The sequence below is a fragment of the Procambarus clarkii genome, chromosome 37 (assembly GCF_040958095.1).
Source record: "Procambarus clarkii isolate CNS0578487 chromosome 37, FALCON_Pclarkii_2.0, whole genome shotgun sequence".
NCBI classification, from domain to species: Eukaryota; Metazoa; Arthropoda; class Malacostraca; order Decapoda; family Cambaridae; genus Procambarus; species Procambarus clarkii.
In genome coordinates this window covers 1,323,477-1,342,872 of record NC_091186.1, presented here as the reverse complement: position 1 = coordinate 1,342,872, position 19,396 = coordinate 1,323,477, and positions in this window count along the sequence as shown.

Below are 19,396 nucleotides of genomic sequence, written 5' to 3'. Positions count from 1 at the left end.
ATATTACGTATATATATTCATTTTTACCAATATTTCGATTCTATTTCATGTAGTATCACGATATGTGATTTGGCCTTTAATTCTCAGAATTTCGCATAATATTGCTTTTCAAGCAAGTTTTCTTTCATTTTGTTTCGTACGAAAAATCATCGAATTTAGCAATATTTTGACGTTTATCATCCCCTTTTCCTTAACGTGATTTAAACAAAATATCATCGAATTAGGTAATATTTTGCCGTTTTTCCACGTTTTTGTGAATTTTCAGTTTATTGGTATTAATTCATTACATATACGATAAAAATGATGCAAACACATAATTGATTAGATAATAACCTTACATACTTCATTTTCAATCAACTATTTGATTCTTGTTAAAATTCTGAGTAAAATATTGAAAAGGGAAGAAGTTCTGTTTTTATTGCATATATCGACGTTTCAGCCGGAATAGAGCTGTTTTACGTGTACATCTTCCATCGGTAATATAAACGGAAAATCAGGAACATTTTAGTTAATTCTAATGAAAACACATTGATTTTTATCATTTGTATTGGAAACAACATTGTAATATGTCTTTTCTTGGATCTAAATCATACGACACCTCGCTCTATGATTTGAACGTAAAATCCTCAAATATGGTAAAATAGTGACTTTTTTCACGTTTTTCATGTAGTTTGATATTACGTAAATATATTCATTTTTACCAATATTTCGATTCTATTTCATGTAGTATCACGATATGTGATTTGGCCTTTAATTCTCAGAATTTCGCATAATATTGCACTTCAAGCAAGTTTTCTTTCATTTTGTTTCGTACGAAAAAGCGTCGAATTTAGCAATATTTTAACGTTTATAATTCCCTTTTCCTTTATGTGATTTAAAGAAAATATCATCGAATTAGACAATATTTTTCCGTTTTTCCACGTTTTTGTGAATTTTCAGTTTATTGGTATTAATTCATTATATATACGATAAAAATGATGGAAACACATAATTGATTAGATAATAACCTTAAATACTTCATTTTCAATCAACTCTTTGTTTCTTGTTAAAATACTGAGTAAGATATTGAAAAGGGAAGAAGTTCTGTTTTTATTGCATATATCGACGTTTCAGACGGAATAGAGCGGTTTTACGTGTACATCTTCCATCGGTAATATAAACGGAAAATCAGGAACATTTTAGTTAATTCTAATGAAAACACATTGATTTTTATCATTTGTATTGGAAACAACATTGTCATATGTCTTTTCTTGGATCTAAATCATACGATAACTCGCTCTATGATTTGAAGGTAAAATCCTCAAATATGGTAAAATAGTGACTTTTTTCACGTTTTTCATGTAGTTTGATATTACGTAAATATATTCATTTTTACCAATATTTTGATTCTATTTCATGTAGTATCACGATATGTGATTTGGCCTTTAATTCTCAGAATTTCGCATAATATTGCATTTCAAACAAGTTTTCTTTCATTTTGTTTCGTACGAAAAAGCGTCGAATTTAGCAATATTTTAACGTTTATAATTCCCTTTTCCTTTATGTGATTTAAAGAAAATATCATCGAATTAGACAATATTTTGCCGTTTTTCCACGTTCTTGTGAATTTTCAGTTTATTAGTATTAATTCATAAATATACGATAAAAATAATGAAAACATATAATTGATTAGATAATAACCTTAAATACTACATTTTCAATCATCTATTTGTTTCTCGTTAAAATACTGAGTAAGATATTTAAAAAGGAAAGAAGTTCTGTTTTTATTGCATATATCGATGTTTCAGCCGGATTAGAGCGCTTTTACGTGTGCATCTTCCTTCGCTAATATAAACGGAAAATCAGGAACATTCTAATGAAAACACATTGATTTTTATCATTTGTATTGGAAACAACATTGTCATATGTCTTTTCTTGGATCTAAATAATAAGATACCTCGCTCTATGATTTGAAGTTAAAATCCTCAAATATGGAAAAATAGTGACTTTTTTCACGTTTTTCATGTAGTTTGATATTATGTAAATATATTCATTTTACCAATATTTCGATTCTATTTCATGTAGTATCACGATATGTGACTTGGCCTTTAATTCTCAGAATTTCGCATATTATTGCATTTCAAGCAAGTTTTCTTTCATTTTGTTTCGTACGAAAAAGCGTCGAATTTAGCAATATTTTGACGTTTATCATCCCCTTTTCCTTTATGTGATTTAAAGAAAATATCATCGAATTAGACAATATTTTGCCGTTTTTCCACGTTTTTGTGAATTTTCAGTTTATTAGTATTAATTCATAAATATACGACAAAAATAATGAAAACATATAATTGATTAGATAATAACCTTAAATACTACATTTTCATTCATCTATTTGTTTCTCGTTAAAATACTGAGTAAGGTATTTAAAAAGGAAAGAAGTTCTGTTTTTATTGCATATATCGACGTTTCTGCCGGATTAGAGCGCTTTTACGTGTACATCTTCCATCGGTAATATAAACGGAAAATCAGGAACATTTTAGTTAATTCTAATAAAAACACATTGATTTTTATCATTTGTATTGGAAACAACATTGTCATATGTCTTTCCTTGGATCTAAATAATACGATACCTCGCTCTATGATTTGAAGTTAAAATCCTCAAATATGGAAAAATAGTGACTTTTTTCACGTTTTTCATGTAGTTTGATATTACGTAAATATATTCGTTTTTACCAATATTTCCATTCTATTTCATGTAGTATCACGATATGTGATTTGGCCTATAATTCTCAGAATTTCGCATAATATTGCTTTTCAAGCAAGTTTTCTTTCATTTTGTTTCCTACGAAAAATCATCGAATTTAGCAATATTTTGACGTTTATCATCCCCTTTTCCTTAACGTGATTTTAACAAAATATCATCGAATTAGGTAATATTATGCCGTTTTTCCACGTTTTTGTGAATTTTCAGTTTATTGGTATTAATTCATTATATATACGATAAAAATGATTCAAACACATAATTGATTAGATAATAACCTTAAATACTTCATTTTCAATTACCTATTTGTTTCTTGTTAAAATACTGAGTAAAATATTGAAAAGGGAAGAAGTTCTGTTTTTATTGCATATATCGACGTTTCAGCCGGAATAGAGCGGTTTTACGTGTACATCTTCCATCGGTAATATAAACGGAAAATCAGGAACATTTTAGTTAATTCTAATGAAAACACATTGATTTTTATCATTTGTATTGGAAACAACATTGTCATATGTCTTTTCTTGGATCTAAATAATACGAAACCTCGCTCTATGATTTGAAGTTAAAATCCTCAAATATTGTAAAATAGTGACTTTTTCACGTTTTTCATGTAGTTTGATATTATGTAAATATATTCATTTTACCAATATTTCGATTCTATTTCATGTAGTATCACGATATGTGACTTGGCCTTTAATTCTCAGAATTTCGCATAATATTGCATTTCAAGCAAGTTTTCATTCATTTTGTTTCGTACGAGAAATCATCGAATATAGCAATATTTTGACGTTTATCATCCCCTTTTCCTTTATGTGATTTAAAGAAAATATCATCGAATTAGACAATATTTTGCCGTTTTTCCACGTTTTTGTGAATTTTCAGTTTATTAATATTAATTCATAAATATACGATAAAAATAATGAAAACATATAATTGATTAGATAATAACCTTAAATACTACATTTTCATTCATCTATTTGTTTCTCGTTAAAATACTGAGTAAGATATTTAAAAAGGAAAGAAGTTCTGTTTTTATTGCATATATCGACGTTTCAGCCGGATTAGAGCGCTTTTACGTGTACATCTTCCATCGGTAATATAAACGGAAAAATAGGAACATTTTAGTTAATTCTAATGAAAACACATTGATTTTTATCATTTGTATTGGAAACAACATTGTCATATGTCTTTTCTTGGATCTAAATAATACGATACCTCGCACTATGATTTGAAGTTAAAATCCTCAAATATGGAAAAATAGTGACTTTTTTCACGTTTTTCATGTGGTTTGATATTACGTATATATATTCATTTTTACCAATATTTCGATTCTATTTCATGTAGTATCACGATATGTGATTTGGCCTTTAATTCTCAGAATTTCGCATAATATTGCTTTTCAAGCAAGTTTTCTTTCATTTTGTTTCGTACGAAAAATCATCGAATTTAGCAATATTTTGACGTTTATCATCCCCTTTTCCTTAACGTGATTTAAACAAAATATCATCGAATTAGGTAATATTTTGCCGTTTTTCCACGTTTTTGTGAATTTTCAGTTTATTGGTATTAATTCATTATACATACGATAAAAATGATGCAAACACATAATTGATTAGATAATAACCTTAAATACTTCATTTTCAATCAACTATTTGATTCTTGTTAAAATACTGAGTAAAATATTGAAAAGGGGACGAAGTTCTGTTTTTATTGCATATATCGACGTTTCAGCCGGAATAGAGCGGTTTTACGTGTACATCTTCCATCGGTAATATAAACGGAAAATCAGGAACATTTTAGTTAATTCTAATGAAAACACATTGATTTTTATCATTTGTATTGGAAACAACATTGTCATATGTCTTTTCTTGGATCTAAATCATACGATACCTCGCTCTATGATTTGAAGGTAAAATCCTCAAATATGGTAAAATAGTGACTTTTTTCACGTTTTTCATGTAGTTTGATATTAAGTAAATATATTCATTTTTACCAATATTTCGATTCTATTTCATGTAGTATCACGATATGTGATTTGGCCTTTAATTCTCAGAATTTCGCATAATATTGCACTTCAAGCAAGTTTTCTTTCATTTTGTTTCGTACGAAAAAGCGTCGAATTTAGCAATATTTTAACGTTTATAATTCCCTTTTCCTTTATGTGATTTAAAGAAAATATCATCGAATTAGACAATATTTTGCCGTTTTTTCCACGTTCTTGTGAATTTTCAGTTTATTAGTATTAATTCATAAATATACGATAAAAATAATGAAAACATATAATTGATTAGATAATAACCTTAAATACTACATTTTCAATCATCTATTTGTTTCTCGTTAAAATACTGAGTAAGATATTTAAAAAGGAAAGAAGTTCTGTTTTTATTGCATATATCGACGTTTCAGCCGGATTAGAGCGCTTTTACGTGTGCATCTTCCTTCGGTAATATAAACGGAAAATCAGGAACATTCTAATGAAAACACATTGATTTTTATCATTTGTATTGGAAACAACATTGTCATATGTCTTTCCTTGGATCTAAATAATAAGATACCTCGCTCTATGATTTGAAGTTAAAATCCTCAAATATGGAAAAATAGTGACTTTTTTCACGTTTTTCATGTAGTTTGATATTACGTAAATATATTCATTTTTACCAATATTTCGATTCTATTTCATGTAGTATCACGATATGTGATTTGGCCTTTAATTCTCAGAATTTCGCATAATATTGCTTTTAAAGCAAGTTTTCTTTCATTTTGTTTCGTACGAAAAATCATCGAATTTAGCAATATTTTGACGTTTATCATCCCCTTTTCCTTTATGTGATTTAAAGAAAATATCATCGAATTAGGTAATATTTTTCCGTTTTTCCACGTTTTTGTGAATTTTCAGTTTATTGCAATTAATTCATTATATATACGATAAAAATGATGCAAAAACATAATTGATTAGATAATAACCTTAAATACTTCATTTTCAATCAACTATTTGTTTCTTGTTAAAATACTGAGTAAAATATTGAAAAGGGAAAAAGTTCTGTTTTTATTGCATATATCGACGTTTCAGCCGGAATAGAGCGGTTTTACGTGTACATCTTCCATCGATAATATAAACGGAAAATCAGGAACATTTTAGTTAATTCAAATGAAAACACATTGATTTTTATCATTTGTATTGGAAACAACATTGTCATATGTCTTTTCTTGGATCTAAATCATACGATACCTCGCTCCATGATTTGAAGTTAAAATCCTCAAATATTGTAAAATAGTGACTTTTTCACATTTTTCATGTAGTTTGATATTATGTAAATATATTCATTTTACCAATATTTCGATTCTATTTCATGTAGTATCACGATATGTGACTTGGCCTTTAATTCTCAGAATTTCGCATAATATTACATTTCAAGCAAGTTTTCTTTCATTTTGTTTCGTACGAAAAAGCGTCGAATTTAGCAATATTTTGACGTTTATCATCCCCTTTTCCTTTATGTGATTTAAAGAAATTATCATCGAATTAGACAATATTTTGCCGTTTTTCCACGTTTTTTTGAATTTTCAGTTTATTAGTATTAATTCATAAATATACGATACAAATAATGAAAACATATAATTGATTAGATAATAACCTTAAATACTACATTTTCAATCATCTATTTGTTTCTCGTTAAAATGCTGAGTAAGATATTTTAAAAGGAAAGAAGTTCTGTTTTTATTGCATATATCGACGTTTCAGCCGGATTAGAGCGCTTTTACGTCTGCATCTTCTATCGGTAATATAAACGGAAAATCAGGAACATTTTAGTTAATTCTAATGAAAACACATTGATTTTTATCATTTGTATTGGAAACAATATTGTCATATGTCTTTTCTTGGATCTAAATAATACGATACCTCGCTCTATGATTTGAAGTTAAAATCCTCAAATATGGAAAAATAGTGACTTTTTTCACGTTTTTTATGTAGTTTGATATTACGTAAATATATTCATTTTTACCAATATTTCGATTCTATTTCATGTAGTATCACGACATGTGATTTGGCCTTTAATTCTCAGAATTTCGCATAATATTGCTTTTAGAGCAAGTTTTCTTTCATTTTGTTTCGTACGAAAAATCATCGAATTAAGCAATATTTTGACGTTTATCATCCCCTTTTCCTTAACGTGATTTAAACAAAATATCATCGAATTAGGTAATATTTTTCCGTTTTTCCACGTTTTTGTGAATTTTCAGTTTATTGGAATTAATTCATTATATATACGATAAAAATGATGCAAACACATAATTGATTAGATAATAACCTTAAATATTTCATTTTCAATCAACTATTTGTTTCTTGTTAAAATACTGAGTAAAATATTGAAAAGGGAAGAAGTTCTGTTTTTATTGCATATATCGACGTTTCAGCCGGAATAGAGCGGTTTTACGTGTACATCTTCCATCGATAATATAAACGGAAAATCAGGAACATTTTAGTTAATTCAAATGAAAACACATTGATTTTTATCATTTGTATTGGAAACAACATTGTCATGTCTTTTCTTGGATCTAAATCATACGATACCTCGCTCTATGATTTGAAGGTAAAATCCTCAAATATGGTAAAATAGTGACTTTTTCACGTTTTTCATGTAGTTTGATATTATGTAAATATATTCATTTTTACCAATATTTCGATTCTATTTCATATAGTATCACGATATGTGATTTGGCCTTTAATTCTCAGAATTTCGCATAATATTGCACTTCAAGCAAATTTTCTTTCATTTTGTTTCGTACGAAAAAGCGTCGAATTTAGCAATATTTTGACGTTTATCATCCCCTTTTCCTTTATGTGATTTAAAGAAAATATCATCGAATTAGACAATATTTTGCCGTTTTTCCACGTTTTTGTGAATTTTCAGTTTATTTCTACTAATTCATAAATATACGATAAAAATAATGAAAACATATAATTGATTAGATAATAACCTTAAATACTACATTTTCAATCATCTATTTGTTTCTCGTTAAAATACTGAGTAAGATATTTTAAAAGGAAAGAAGTTCTGTTTTTATAGCATATATCGACGTTTCAGCCGGATTAGAGCGCTTTTACGTGTGCATCTTCTATCGGTAATATAAACGGAAAATCAGGAACATTTTAGTTAATTCTAATGAAAACACATTGATTTTTATCATTTGTATTGGAAACAACATTGTCATATGTCTTTTCTTGGATCTAAATCATACGATACCTCGCTCTATGATTTGAAGGTAAAATCCTCAAATATGGTAAAATAGTGACTTTTTTCACGTTTTTCATGTTGTTTGATATTACGTAAATATATTCATTTTTACCAATATTTCGATTCTATTTCATGTAGTATCACGATATGTGATTTGGCCTTTAATTCTCAGAATTTCGCATAATATTGCACTTCAAGCAAGTTTTCTTTCATTTTGTTTCGTACGAAAAAGCGTCGAATTTAGCAATATTTTAACGTTTATAATTCCCTTTTCCTTTATGTGATTTAAAGAAAATATCATCGAATTAGACAATATTTTGCCGTTTTTCCACGTTCTTGTGAATTTTCAGTTATTAGTATTAATTCATGAATATACGATAAAAATAATGAAAACATATAATTGATTAGATAATAACCTTAAATACTACATTTTCAATCATCTATTTGTTTCTCGTTAAAATACTGAGTAAGATATTTAAAAAGGAAAGAAGTTCTGTTTTTATTGCATATATCGACGTTTCAGCCGGATTAGAGCGCTTTTACGTGTGCATCTTCCTTCGGTAATATAAACGGAAAATCAGGAACATTCTAATGAAAACACATTGATTTTTATCATTTGTATTGGAAACAACATTGTCATATGTCTTTTCTTGGATCTAAATAATAAGATACCTCGCTCTATGATTTGAAGTTAAAATCCTCAAATATGGAAAAATAGTGACTTTTTTCACGTTTTTTATGTAGTTTGATATTACGTAAATATATTCATTTTTACCAATATTTCGATTCTATTTCATGTAGTATCACGATATGTGATTTGGCCTTTAATTCTCAGAATTTCGCATAATATTGCTTTTCAAGCAAGTTTTCTTTCATTTTGTTTCCTACGAAAAATCATCGAATTTAGCAATATTTTGACGTTTATCATCCCCTTTTCCTTAACAAGATTTTAACAAAATATCATCGAATTAGGTAATATTTTGCCGTTTTTCCACGTTTTTGTGAATTTTCAGTTTATTGGTATTAATTCATTATATATACGATAAAAATGATTCAAACACATAATTGATTAGATAATAACCTTAAATACTTCATTTTCAATTACCTATTTGTTTCTTGTTAAAATACTGAGTAAAATATTGAAAAGGGAAGAAGTTCTGTTTTTATTGCATATATCGACGTTTCAGCCGGAATAGAGCGGTTTTACGTGTACATCTTCCATCGGTAATATAAACGGAAAATCAGGAACATTTTAGTTAATTCTAATGAAAACACATTGATTTTTATCATTTGTATTGGAAACAACATTGTCATATGTCTTTTCTTGGATCTAAATAATACGAAACCTCGCTCTATGATTTGAAGTTAAAATCCTCAAATATTGTAAAATAGTGACTTTTTCACGTTTTTCATGTAGTTTGATATTATGTAAATATATTCATTTTACCAATATTTCGATTCTATTTCATGTAGTATCACGATATGTGACTTGGCCTTTAATTCTCAGAATTTCGCATAATATTGCTTTTCAAGCAAGTTTTCTTTCATTTTATTGCGTACGAAAAAGCGTCGAATTTTGCAATATTTTGACGTTTATCATCCCCTTTTCCTTTATGTGATTTAAAGAAAATATCATCGAATTAGACAATATTTTGCCGTTTTTCCACGTTTTCGTGAATTTTCAGTTTATTGGTATTAATTTATTATATATACGATAAAAATGATTCAAACACATAATTGATTAGATAATAACCTTAAATACTTCATTTTCAATTACCTATTTGTTTCTTGTTAAAATACTGAGTAAAATATTGAAAAGGGAAGAAGTTCTGTTTTTATTGCATATATCGACGTTTCAGCCGGAAAAGAGCGGTTTTACGTGTACATCTTCCATCGGTAATATAAACGGAAAATCAGGAACATTTTAGTTAATTCTAATGAAAACACATTGATTTTTGTCATTTGTATTGGAAACAACATTGTCATATGTCTTTTCTTGGATCTAAATCATACGATACCTTGCTCTATGATTTGAAGGTAAAATCCTCAAATATGGTAAAATAGTGACTTTTTTCACGTTTTTCATGTAGTTTGATATTACGTAAATATATTCATTTTTACCAATATTTCGATTCTATTTCATGTAGTATCACGATATGTGATTTGGCCTTTAATTCTCAGAATTTCGCATAATATTGCTTTTAAAGCAAGTTTTCTTTCATTTTGTTTCGTACGAAAAATCATCGAATTTAGCAATATTTTGACGTTTATCATCCCTTTTTCCTTTATGTGATTTAAAGAAAATATCATTGAATTAGGTAATATTTTTCCGTTTTTCCACGTTTTTGTGAATTTTCAGTTTATTGCAATTAATTCATTATATATACGATAAAAATGATGCAAAAACATAATTGATTAGATAATAACCTTAAATACTTCATTTTCAATCAACTATTTGTTTCTTGTTAAAATACTGAGTAAAATATTGAAAAGGGAAAAAGTTCTGTTTTTATTGCATATATCGACGTTTCAGCCGGAATAGAGCGGTTTTACGTGTACATCTTCCATCGATAATATAAACGGAAAATCAGGAACATTTTAGTTAATTCAAATGAAAACACATTGATTTTTATCATTTGTATTGGAAACAACATTGTCATATGTCTTTTCTTGGATCTAAATCATACGATACCTCGCTCTATGATTTGAAGTTAAAATCCTCAAATATTGTAAAATAGTGACTTTTTCACATTTTTCATGTAGTTTGATATTACGTAAATATATTCATTTTTACCAATATTTCGATTCTATTTCATGTAGTATCACGATATGTGATTTGGCCTTTAATTCTCAGAATTTCGCATAATATTGCACTTCAAGCAAATTTTCTTTCATTTTGTTTCGTACGAAAAAGCGTCGAATTTAGCAATATTTTGACGTTTATAATTCCCTTTTCCTTTATGTGATTTAAAGAAAATATCATCGAATTAGACAATATTTTGCCGTTTTTCCACGTTCTTGTGAATTTTTCGTTATTAGTATTAATTCATGAATATACGATAAAAATAATGAAAACATATAATTGATTAGATAATAACCTTAAATACTACATTTTCAATCATCTATTTGTTTCTCGTTAAAATACTGAGTAAGATATTTAAAAAGGAAAGAAGTTCTGTTTTTATTGCATATATCGACGTTTCAGCCGGATTAGAGCGCTTTTACGTGTGCATCTTCCTTCGGTAATATAAACGGAAAATCAGGAACATTCTAATGAAAACACATTGATTTTTATCATTTGTATTGGAAACAACATTGTCATATGTCTTTTCTTGGATCTAAATAATAAGATACCTCGCTCTATGATTTGAAGTTAAAATCCTCAAATATGGAAAAATAGTGACTTTTTTCACGTTTTTCATGTAGTTTGATATTACGTAAATATATTCATTTTTACCAATATTTCGATTCTATTTCATGTAGTATCACGATATGTGATTTGGCCTTTAATTCTCAGAATTTCGCATAATATTGCTTTTCAAGCAAGTTTTCTTTCATTTTGTTTCCTACGAAAAATCATCGAATTTAGCAATATTTTGACGTTTATCATCCCCTTTTCCTTAACGTGATTTTAACAAAATATCATCGAATTAGGTAATATTTTGCCGTTTTTCCACGTTTTTGTGAATTTTCAGTTTATTGGTATTAATTCATTATATATACGATAAAAATTATTCAAACACATAATTGATTAGATAATAACCTTAAATACTTCATTTTCAATTACCTATTTGTTTCTTGTTAAAATACTGAGTAAAATATTGAAAAGGGAAGAAGTTCTGTTTTTATTGCATATATCGACGTTTCAGCCGGAATAGAGCGGTTTTACGTGTACATCTTCCATCGGTAATATAAACGGAAAATCAGGAACATTTTAGTTAATTCTAATGGAAACACATTGATTTTTATCATTTGTATTGGAAACAACATTGTCATATGTCTTTTCTTGGATCTAAATAATACGAATGAGGATTTTAACTCTTTCACTTTTTAATGAGGTCTTTTCTTAGATCTAAATAATACGAATGAGGATTTTAACTTCAAATCATAGAGCGATCTATGATTTGAAGTTAAAATCCTCAAATATTGTAAAATAGTGACTTTTTCACGTTTTTCATGTAATTTGATATTATGTAAATATATTCATTTTACCAATATTTCGATTCTATTTCATGTAGTATCACGATATGTGACTTGGCCTTTAATTCTCAGAATTTCGCATAATATTGCATTTCAAGCAAGTTTTCTTTCATTTTGTTTCGTACGAAAAAGCGTCGAATTTAGCAATATTTTGACGTTTATCATCCCCTTTTCCTTTATGTGATTTAAAGAAAATATCATCGAATTAGACAATATTTTGCCGTTTTTCCACATTTTTGTGAATTTTCAGTTTATTAATATTAATTCATAAATATACGATAAAAATAATGAAAACATATAATTGATTAGATAATAACCTTAAATACTACATTTTCATTCATCTATTTGTTTCTCGTTAAAATACTGAGTAAGATATTTAAAAAGGAAAGAAGTTCTGTTTTTATTGCATATATCGACGTTTCAGCCGGATTAGAGCGCTTTTACGTGTACATCTTCCATCGGTAATATAAATGGAAAATCAGGAACATTTTAGTTAATTCTTATGAAAGCACATTGATTTTTATCATTTGTATTGGAAACAACATTGTCATATGTCTTTTTTTGGATCTAAATCATACGATACCTCGCTCTATGATTTGAAGTTAAAATCCTCAAATATGGAAAAATAGTGACTTTTTTCACGTTTTTCATGTGGTTTGATATTACGTATATATATTCATTTTTACCAATATTTCGATTCTATTTCATGTAGTATCACGATATGTGACTTGGCCTTTAATTCTCAGAATTTCGTATAATATTGCTTTTCAAGCAAGTTTTCTTTCATTTTGTTTCGTACGAAAAATCATCGAATTTAGCAATATTTTGACGTTTATCATCCCCTTTTCCTTAACGTGATTTAAACAAAATATCATCGAATTAGGTAATATTTTCCCGTTTTTCCACGTTTTTGTGAATTTTCAGTTTATTGGAATTAATTCATTATATATACGATAAAAATGATGCAAACACATAATTGATTAGATAATAACCTTAAATACTTCATTTTCAATCAACTATTTGTTTCTTGTTAAAATACTGAGTAAAATATTGAAAAGGGAAGAAGTTCTGTTTTTATTGCATATATCGACGTTTCAGCCGGATTAGAGCGGTTTTACGTGTACATCTTCCATCGATAATATAAACGGAAAATCAGGAACATTTTAGTTAATTCTAATGAAAACACATTGATTTTTATCATTTGTATTGGAAACAACATTGTCATATGTCTTTTCTTGGATCTAAATCATACGATACCTCGCTCTATGATTTGAAGGTAAAATCCTCAAATATGGTAAAATAGTGACTTTTTTCACGTTTTTCATGTAGTTTGATATTACGTAAATATATTCATTTTTACCAATATTTCGATTCTATTTCATATAGTATCACGATATGTGATTTGGCCTTTAATTCTCAGAATTTCAAATAATATTGCACTTCAAGCAAATTTTCTTTCATTTTGTTTCGTACAAAAAAGCGTCGAATTTAGCAATATTTTGACGTTCATCATCATCCCCTTTTCCTTTATGTGATTTAAACAAAATACTATCGAATTAGGCAATATTTTGCCGTTTTTCCACGTTTTTGTGAATTTTCAGTTTATTTCTACTAATTGATAAATATACGATAAAAATAATGAAAACACATAATTGATAAGAAATTAACCTTAAATACTTCATTTTCAATCAACAATTTGTTTCTCGTTAAAATACTGAGTAAGATATTTAAAAGGGGGAGAAGTTCGGTTTTTATTGCATATATCGACGTTTCAGCCGGATTAGAGCGGATTTGCGTGTACATCTTCCATCGGTAATATAAACGGAAAATCAAGAACACTTTAATTAATTTTAATGAAAACACATTGTTTTTTATCATTTGTATTAGAAACAACATTGTCATATGTCTTTTTTGGATCTAAATAATACGAAACCTCGCTCTATAATTTGAAGTTATAATCCTCAAATATGGAAAAATAGTGACTTTTTTCACGTTTTTCATGTAGTTTGATATTACGTAAATATATTCATTTTTACCAATATTTCGATACTATTTCATGTAGTATCACGATATGTGATTTGGCCTTCAACTTCAGAATTTCGCATAATATTGCATTTCAAGCAAGTTTTCTTGCATTTTGTTTCGTACGAAAAATCATCGAATTTAGCAATATTTTGACGTTGATCATCCTCTTTTCCTTTATGTGATTTAAGCAAAATATCATCGAATTAGGCAAATATTTTGCCGTTTTTCCACGTTTTTGTGAATTGTCAGTTTATTGGTATTATTTCATAAATATACGATAAAAATGATGAAAACACATAATTGATTAGATAATAACCTTAAATACTTCATTTTCAATCATCTATTTGTTTCTCGCTAAAATACTGAGCAAGATAATTAAAAGGGGAGAAGTTCTGTTTTTATTGCATTTATCGAAGTTTCAGCCGGATTAGAGCGGTTTTACGTGTATATCTTCCATCAGTAATACAAACGGAAAATCAGGAACATTTTAGGCAATTCTAATGAAAACACATTGATTTTTATCATTTGTATTGGAAACAACATTGTCATATGTCTTTTCTTGGATCTAAATAATAGGATACCTCGCTCTATAATTTGAAGTTAAAATCCTCAAATATGGAAAAATAGTGACTTTTTCACGTTTTTCATGTAGTTTGATGTTACGTAAATATATTCATTTTTACCAATATTTCGATTCTATTTCATGTAGTATCACGATATGTGATTTGGCCTTTAATTCTCAGAATTTCGCATAATATTGCTTTTCAAGCAAGTTTTCTTTCATTTTGTTTCGTACGAAAAAGCGTCGAATTTAGCAATATTTTGACGTTTATCATCCCCTTTTCCTTAACGTGATTTAAACAAAATATCATCGAATTAGGTAATATTTTGCCGTTTTTCCACGTTTTTGTGAATTTTCAGTTTATTGGTATTAATTCTTTATATATACGATAAAAATGATGCAAACACATAATTGATTAGATAATAACCTTAAATACTTCATTTTCAATCAACTATTTGTTTCTTGTTAAAATACTGAGTAAGATATTGAAAAGGGAAGAAGTTCTGTTTTTACTGCATATATCGACGTTTCAGCCGGAATAGAGCGGTTTTACGTGTACATCTTCCATCGGTAATATAAACGGAAAATCAGGAACATTTTAGTTAATTCTAATGAAAACACATTGATTTTTATCATTTGTATTGGAAACAACATTGTCATATGTCTTTTCTTGGATCTAAATAATACGAAACCTCGCTCTATGATTTGAAGTTAAAATCCTCAAATATGGAAAAATAGTTACTTTTTTCACGTTTTTCATGTAGTTTGATATTACGTAAATATATTCATTTTTACCAATATTTCGATACTATTTCATGTAGTATCACGATATGTGATTTGGGCTTTAATTGTCAGAATTTCGCATAATATTGCTTTTCAAGCAAGTTTTCTTTCATTTTGTTTCGTACGAAAAATCATCGAATTTAGCAATATTTTGACGTTTATCATCCCCTTTTCCTTAAAGTTATTTAAACAAAATATCATCGAATTAGGTAATATTTTGCCGTTTTTCCACGTTTTTGTGAATTTTCAGTTTATTGGTATTAATTCATTATATATACGATAAAAATGATGCAAACACATAATTGATTAGATTATAACCTTAAATACTTTATTTTCAATCAACTATTTGTTTCTTGTTAAAATACTGAGTAAGATATTTAAAAGGGGAGAAGTTCTGTTTTTATTGCATATATCGACGTTTCAGCCGGATTAGAGCAGTTTTACGTGTACATCTTGTCATATGTCTTTTCTTGGATCTAAATAATACGATACCTCGCTCTATGATTTGAAGTTAAAATCCTCATATATGGAAAAATAGTGACTTTTTTCACGTTTTTCATGTAGTTTGATATTACATAAATATATTCATTTTTACCAATATTTCGATACTATTTCATGTAGTATCACGATATGTGATTTGGCCTTTAATTATCAGAATTTCGCATAATATTGCTTTTCAAGCAAGTTTTCTTTCATTTTGTTTCGTACGAAAAATCATCGAATTTAGCAATATTTTGACGTTTATCATCCCCTTTTCCTTAAAGTGATTTAAACAAAATATCATCAAATTAGGTAATATTTTGCCGTTTTTCCACGTTTTTGTGAATTTTCAGTTTATTGGTATTAATTCATTATATATACGATAAAAATGATGCAAACACATAATTGATTAGATAATAACCTTAAATACTTCATTTTCAATCAACTATTTGTTTCCTGTTAAAATACTGAGTAAGATATTGAAAAGGGAAGAAGTTCTGTTTTTATTGCATATATCGACGTTTCAGCCGGAATAGAGCGGTTTTACGTATACATCTTCCATCGGTAATATAAACGGAAAATCAGGAACATTTTAGTTAATTCTAATGACAACACATTGATTTTTATTATTTGTATTGGAAACAACATTGTCATATGTCTTTTCTTGGATCTAAATCATACGATACCTCGCTCTATGATTTGAAGGTAAAATCCACAAATATGGTAAAATAGTGACTTTTTTCACGTTTTTCATGTAGTTTGATATTACGTAAATATATTCATTATTACCAATATTTCGATACTATTTCATGTAGTATCACGATATGTGATTTGGCCTTCAAATCTCAGAATTTCGCATAATATTGCATTTTAAGCAAGTTTTCTTGCATTTTGTTTGGTACAAGAAAGCGTCGAATTTAGCAATATTTTGACGTTCATCATCCCCTTTTCCTTTGTGATTTAAACAAAATACCATCGAATTAGGCAATATTTTGCCGTTTTTCCAGGTTTTGGTGAATTTTCAGTTTATTGTTATTAATTCATTAAATATACGAAAAAAATGATGCAAACACACAACTGATAAGAAATTAACCTTAAATACTTCATTTTCAATCAACAATTTGTGTCTCGTTAAAATACTGAGTAAGATATTTAAAAGGGGGAGAAGTTCGGTTTTTATTGCATATATCGACGTTTCAGCCGGATTAGAGCGGATTTGCGTGTGCATCTTCTATCGGCAATATAACCGGAAAATCAGGAACATTTTAGTTAATTCTAATGAAAACACATTGATTTTTATCATTTGTATTAGAAACAACATTGTCATATGTCTTTTCTTGGATCTAAATAATACGATACCTCGCTCTATGATTTGAAGTTAAAATCCTCAAATATTGTAAAATAGTGACTTTTTTCACGTTTTTCATGTAGTTTGATATTACGTAAATATATTCATTTTTACCAATATTTCGATACTATTTCATGTAGTATCACGATATGTGACTTGGCCTTTAATTCTCAGAATTTCGCATAATATTGCACTTCAAGCAAATTTTCTTTCATTTTGTTTCGTACGAAAAAGCGTCGAATTTAGCAATATTTTGACGTTTATCATCCCCTTTTCCTTTATGTGATTTAAAGAAAATATCATCGAATTAGACAATATTTTGCCGTTTTTCCACGTTTTTGTGAATTTTCAGTTTATTTGTATTAATTCATAAATATACGATAAAAATAATGAAAACATATAATTGATTAGATAATAACCTTAAATACTACATTTTCAATCATCTATTTGTTTCTCGTTAAAATACTGAGTAAGATATTTAAAAAGGAAAGAAGTTCTGTTTTTATTGCATATATCGACTTTTCAGCCGGATTAGAGCGCTTTTACGTGTGCATCTTCTATCGGTAATATAAACGAAAAATCAGGAACATTTTAGTTAATTCTAATGAAAACACATTGATTTTTATCATTTGTATTAGAAACAACATTGTCATATGTCTTTTCTTGGATCTAAATAATACGATACCTCGCTCTATGATTTGAAGTTAAAATCCTCAAATATGGAAAAATAGTGACTTTTTTCACGTTTTTCATGTAGTTTGATATTACGTAAATGTATTCATTTTTACCAATATTTCGATTCTATTTCATGTAGTATTACGATATGTGATTTGGCCTTTAATTATCAGAATTTCGCATAATATTGCTTTTCAAGCAAGTTTTCTTTCATTTTGTTTCGTACGAAAAATCATCGAATATAGCAATATTTTGACGTTTATCATCCCCTTTTCCTTAACGTGATTTAAACAAAATATCATCGAATTAGGTAATATTTTGCCGTTTTTCCACGTTTTTGTGAATTTTCAGTTTATTGGTATCAATTCATTATATATACGATAAAAATGATGCAAACACATAATTGATTAGATAATAACCTTAAATACTTTATTTTCAATCAACTATTTGTTTCTTGTTAAAATACTGAGTAAGATTGGGGGAGCCGGTCGGCCGAGCGGACAGCACGCGGGACTTGTGATCCTGTGGTCCTGGGTTCGATCCCAGGCGCCGGCGAGAAACAATGGGCAGAGTTTCTTTCACCCTATGCCCCTGTTACCTAGCAGTAAAATAGGTACCTGGGTGTTAGTCAGCTGTCACGGGCTGCTTCCTGGGGGTGGAGGCCTGGTCGAGGACCGGGCCGCGGGGACACTAAAGCCCCGAAATCATCTCAAGATAACCTCAAGAAGATATTTAAAAGGGGAGAAGTTCTGTTTTTATTGCATATATCGACGTTTCACCCGGATTAGAGCTGTTTTACGTGTACATCTTGTCATAAGTCTTTTCTTGGATCTAAATAATACGATACCTCGCTCTATGATTTGAAGTTAAAGTCCTCAAATATGGAAAAATAGTGACTTTTTTCACGTTTTTCATGTAGTTTGATATTACGTAAATATATTCATTTTTACCAATATTTCGATTCTATTTCATGTAGAATCACGATATGTGATTTGGCATTTAATTCTCAGAATTTCGCATAATATTGCATGTCAAGCAAGTTTTCTTTCATTTTGTTTCGTACGAAAAATCATCGAACTTAGCAATATTTTGACGTTTATCATCCCCTTTTCCTTAACGTGATTTTAACAAAATATCATCGAATTAGGTAATATTTTGCCGTTTTTCCACGTTTTTGTGAATTTTCAGTTTATTGGTATTAATTCATTACATATACGATAAAAATGATGCAAACACATAATTGATTAGATAATAAAATGAAGTATTTTCAATCAACTATTTGTTTCCTGTTAAAATACTGAGTAAGATATTGAAAAGGGAAGAAGTTCTGTTTTTATTGCATATAT